Consider the following 5,775-nt stretch of genomic DNA (forward strand, 5'->3'; position numbering starts at 1 on the left):
GGGGGGGGGGGTTTCCTTTTTTTTTGTTAGTTTGTTTTTCTATTTTATTTCTTTTCTGTTTTATTTTAGTTTTAGTAAAAATTATCCCTAACACCTAAATTGGTACTTTTAAATAAACTACTGCCACATTAATTCTTATCCCAACTAAAATAGTTTAATATTTTATAAAATTCAAAAGGCGTTTATTTTATTATTTAACCTACAATTTTAATTATTTTGAACACTTAAACATTTTATTAAAGTTAGGTTTCTCCACCATAATTACCGCTGCATTATTTAGTTCACTCCGAACATTTTAGTTTTAAAGTTTGAAAACTTTTGTTGTTTGCCTATGTTTTAAATTTGAATTTGAATCGGGTTCGAATCAACGTGAGTTTAATCACAGTAATGGAGGTGACGTGGCATCATTAGCTTGGGATTACTGTAGTCTAATTATCCGGGCGTCACAATTCTCCTCCACTACAAGAAATCTCGTCCCGAGATTTAAGCGGTGGAGTAAGGGGCGAAGGTGTTGGTAGCGAAAAAAAAACCTAACGAGTCTTCTCGGTCTTGGCTTCCCTTTCGAAGAGGTTGATCCCTTTCGTTGATGTCTTCATTTCACTGCTTCAAGTCACCATGATCAATTTGTCATCCTTTCTTCGGGATCCCCATCGTACTTACGAATAGGTAAGGGGCAGCTCTACAACGATAGGATGTTACAAGGGAAAATCTTCTTGGGGTTTCCCAAGTATGAACATATGAGTATCTCTCGAGTTGAACAAACGAAACACATCGAGAGCAAAGTAAGACGGTGCAATAAGAAGTTTCAAGCGGATAGGCAATCGTTCATTGCCTGAAACAGAGTGTGAATGGGGTTCAGAGCAACAGGAATAAGTATGGTGTCCGATACCAGAATTGATCACTAGGAAGGTGGCTCGCAAATTACATACGAAGTCAAGCTATAGGAATAACTTTGGCAACAGGGTGTATAGGAGAGTCAGGTTTCGATCCTGTGAAACTGTGGGTTATGGGCCCACCATGTGGTCCATTTTTTTTTATAGGAGCAGTGACATCTTGCACGGTCATGATGGTAAGGCATGTCAGGGAGTACCATGTCAGCTATGTCGGCAACAACGTTGGTACCTAGGGCGAGGGACGAAGAGAACCATTTTCCTGCTCGTTGAAACGAGGCGGACCAATAGGCAAGGTTCCCGTCCATCGGTGGTTACCGGAATGTCATCAACAATAGTAACAAGGTCTTGCTGACCGAGTTGTACATCGAGGTGTTTGCACAAGTAGTGGATTATTGCTGCTTATATCATATAGATCATAGAAAAGGTTTAAACAAACCAATGGAAGGAAAATATGATCATCAGATTAAACAGAACAATGGAAAGGAAAATATGTTTAAACACATATTTCGAGGGTATATCCTTCCCAAGGACAAGCAGAGCAAGATATCCATGACAGGATATAAAGTAGAAAACCATTTAGGTAAGGGGGGAGGAATCTCATGATATTACTCATACAACGGTGTTAGGATAATTGATAATTAAAATATAGCATCGTGCGTCAAACGTGCCTGTTGAAAATCGGAGTACCATTGACATGCTTCGAGATAGAATTGACATGGTCTTCAGGTGAAGATCAAACTTTGGAAACACGAAGGATCCATCAAGAATAACTTGTAGAATAAGTCTTACAATTTCCTCATGGATGAATGGATAACCTTGCTGAAAAGGAATCTATAATGATAGGTCCTCCAGCCGGGGGGGGTGCTAGGCATGACATCATGTTACCGGGTCACGTAGAGATCAATGTTACAACTCTTGGAGATATGTCCCAACCATCATATCTGACCGAGATTCAGATCCGATTGGTGTCAGGATACCTCAGACTCAGGATGTCCGAGAAGAAAAGCTGCAACACAAATAGACGAAATGACATTTCAGGATTCTCAGGAAATGAACTATGGGAGTGGGTTCCTGAAACAATAGTTCATCATTAACCCAAGGAGAGGAGGAGGTGGCTGATGGGCTCGGCGATAATCCATCGAGATTTCCGACAAGATGGATTTCCCACAATTATGTGAACAAGGAGATAACATTTGTCAGATCAAAGGGTATAATGATGTATGCTCGAGGAAACATACTCAATTAAACATTGGTTGAAAGGTGCACCCGAATATGGGTTGGGTTGCACGATCAATGCTAGAGTGGTGACTTGACGAACAAAAGAATTAGAATGAACTCGACCATTACTTCAAAGCAGTAGGGTTGCTAGAAGTTTTGAATTCACACCTCATAGTACAATTGTCGGTATTCCGGTTAGAAACAACACGGGTACCAAGAAAGAATGGTGAGGGTGAGAAGTATCACCATACCAAGAATTCTTAAGAGGTGGAGTAATCCTCACGACCTTCTTGACATAAAAGATGGTAATACTCCATGGTAAAGAAGAACAAATGCTAGGTAGCAAGGAACTCGAGGTATAACACGGAACACAAACAAGTTTTTGTTGGAGGGAACGCAATAAAGAGGTCGATGACAACACAAACCATCGAGGGGCAAGGACGGTATTTCTCATCATGAATTCAATTGATATCCAGGAAGGAGTCAAGATGTTGATGATGATCACGACAAATTTTGTCGAGAGGATCCACGAACATGTAATAGATCGGCGATGGCATCAAGTCAAAGGAATGATGAAGCGAAAGGTTAATGGAACCGAGGGTACGACACAAACTCGAAACCAAGTTTGCTGTTCAAGGAGAAATGATATGACGAGGAAGATCGATGTAAGATTAACTCACCGTCGAAATTTGTGCTCCGGGAAGGACCAAGTAGCACAATTAAAATTAGCACGGTAATGATGTAGCCGAACAGGCTAGAAATGACGTGATCGGTTACAAACTCGTAAGTAAAGAAAATTACTAAAAGTTGTTGAACCGTAGTGCGGACTCGGTTCAGTTATCGGTGTCTTTTGAGTGTTTAATAACTCAGAGCCCGTGAAAAATTGGAATCCATGAGAATGTAGTACTTGATGAAGAACTCATAAGAAGTTCTGCAGTTCCATGATAATTTCGAGATACCAGGGGGTAATACTCGACGACAAATCAAAGTAGAGGTTGGACTAGGGTATTACTCTACATAAGACCAGTGCTTAAACTTGCACGAGAAATGGTATTTAAAGGAGAACATGGTCAGAACCACGATTGCAAAAAGGCCAGATCTCAGATATAAGATGAACTTATACCAAGGGAATAATTGATTTTAAAAGAAGCTTCGATGAGAAGATGTACATCGTGTCCATGGGCATGAACGCAAAGTTCAAGGTCGACTCCCACTTCTCCAATGCATAACCTTTCATTCACTTCTCACATTCGATGATGACATTAGTTGTTGAAAGTTTTACCTGGTGCAATACCAGATAAGTATGACTCGTGAAAACTTCCGAGTTCACACATATAAAGGAAGGCATTGGATCAACCCGTTAGGGTATCGTGGAAACATATACCACAATATTCAAGAGTAGATATCACCAGCTTAAAAGCAGAGCATGGTTGGCAAAAGGAGAGGATACAATTTACCAAAGGCATAATGTATCGGAGAAAGAACTCACAAGGTGATTAGTTATGAAGGACACTGTCGGACAATAATCCAACAGTGGATACGGCGATCCACAATGGAGCTGATGTGAGTATCGATACCCAATCAGAGGAAGAAGGAATGCAGATGCATTGGTTTATAGGACATCTAAATAATTCTACGTTTAAATAGCAAAGGAATTATGATTTTTAATTCAAGGGATCAGGAGCAATGCTCTGAGTAGGGATGGATAAGTTGAATAGCCTTAGGGTACAATCGATGACAATTGGATTGGTCGAGAACCAATTCCAGTTAAAAGATTGGCAGCTTAGCCGGAGAAGTAATTTATAAGGATCAATGATGATTGCGTGCATTCGCCAACATATTGAGTCAACAGACTCAAAATGATAATGACAAGGAATGTCATTAAGACTACGAGACTTATGGGATTAACCATAATGCAAGCAGGCAAGAATTTCAAGAGCCAAAGGCTCTAGAGGATTTTCAGAAGATCGAATAGTATTTTGAAGACTTTTGTGAAACTCATGAACAACTGGGGATGAGCGGATACTCGGCAAGTGCGGCGATTTATTTGGAGGGGTATTCATGTGGCAAAGAACTGCTAGGCAGTAGGCACGAAGTATTCTCGGAACAATAGAGAAAACTTCGGGTATCTTGTAATAACAAGAACAATGGGGAATGATCGTAAGAATGGCAAGTGTAAGTAGTTATCCATAAGGATTTATCGGTGGTCGGGAATAGCAAAAGTGATGGGCACAAAGTCTCGAGAGAATATCAAAGAGTATCTCCGAAATCTTCTGGTGCAGTCGGTGACCATCTGGACTGAAGGGGCTCTCCGGGAGAAAGCACTCGCGAGAACCTAAAGTTAGTTTTGTTATTAGAAAAATCGTTTAACCCGAATAGAAGAGAGTTCAGAATCCCAGAGTAAAGATCGAGGAGTAAAAGATCCTAGTACCACCCAATGGCGACGTGGGCCCGTAAGGCACACAGCCAAGTTAGTAAAAGTTTTGCAATGTCTAGACTCGACTTCGGCCAAGGAGTGTGGAAAGGGGATTCCTACAGGCAGTCGGCTCTGATACCAACTTGTGACGCCCCCGATTTAATCGTACACTAATCATGCACGCAAATGTGTACGATCAAGATCAGGGACTCACGGGAAGATATCACAACACAACTCTACAAATAAAATAAGTCGTACAAGCATCATAATACAAGCCAGGGGCCTCGAGGGCTCGAATACAAGTGCTCGATCATAGACGAGTCAGCGGAAGCAACAATATCTGAGTACAGACATAAGTTAAACAAGTTTGCCTTAAGAAGGCTAGCACAAACTGGGATACAGATCGAAAGAGGCGCATGCCTCCTGCCTGGGATCCTCCTAACTACTCCCGGTCGTCATCAGCGGGTAGCACGTAGTAGTAGGCACCTCCAGTGTAGTAGGGGTCGTCGTCGATGGTGGCGTCTGGCTCCTGGACTCCAACATCTGGTTGTGACAACCAGAAAGAAAGGAAAGGGGGAAAAAGGGGGGAGAAAGCAACCGTGAGTACTCATCCAAAGTACTCGCAAGCAAGGATCTACACTACATATGCATGGGTATATGTGTAAGGAGGCCATATCAGTGGACTGAACTGCAGAATGCCAGAATAAGAGGGGGATAGCTAATCCTATCGAAGACTACGCTTCTGGCAGCCTCCGCCTTGCATCAAGTAGGAGAGAGTAGATTGTAGTCCTCCAAGTAGCATCTCCAAGTAGCATATCCAGGTAGCATCTCCAAGCGCATCTCCAGACGCATCGCATAGCATAATCCTACCCGGTGATCCTCTCCTCGTCGCCCTGTAGAAAAGTGATCACCGGGTTGTCTGTGGAACTTGGAAGGGTGTGTTTTATTAAGTATCCGGTTCTAGTTGTCATAAGGTCAAGGTACAACTCCAAGTCGTCCTGTTACCGAAGATCACGGCTATTCGAATAGATTAACTTCCCTGCAGGGGTGCACCACATAGCCCAACACGCTTGATCCCATTTGGCCGGACACACTTTCCTGGGTCATGCCCGGCCGCGGAAGATCAACACGTCGCAGCCCCACCTAGGCACAACAGAGAGGCCAGCACGCCGGTCTAAACCTAAGCGCGCAGGGGTCTGGGCCCATCGCCCTGAGCACACCTGCACGTTGCGTGGGCGGCCGAAAGCA

The sequence above is a fragment of the Triticum dicoccoides genome, chromosome 4B (genome assembly GCF_002162155.2).
Source record: "Triticum dicoccoides isolate Atlit2015 ecotype Zavitan chromosome 4B, WEW_v2.0, whole genome shotgun sequence".
Classification (NCBI taxonomy): Eukaryota; Viridiplantae; Streptophyta; class Magnoliopsida; order Poales; family Poaceae; genus Triticum; species Triticum dicoccoides.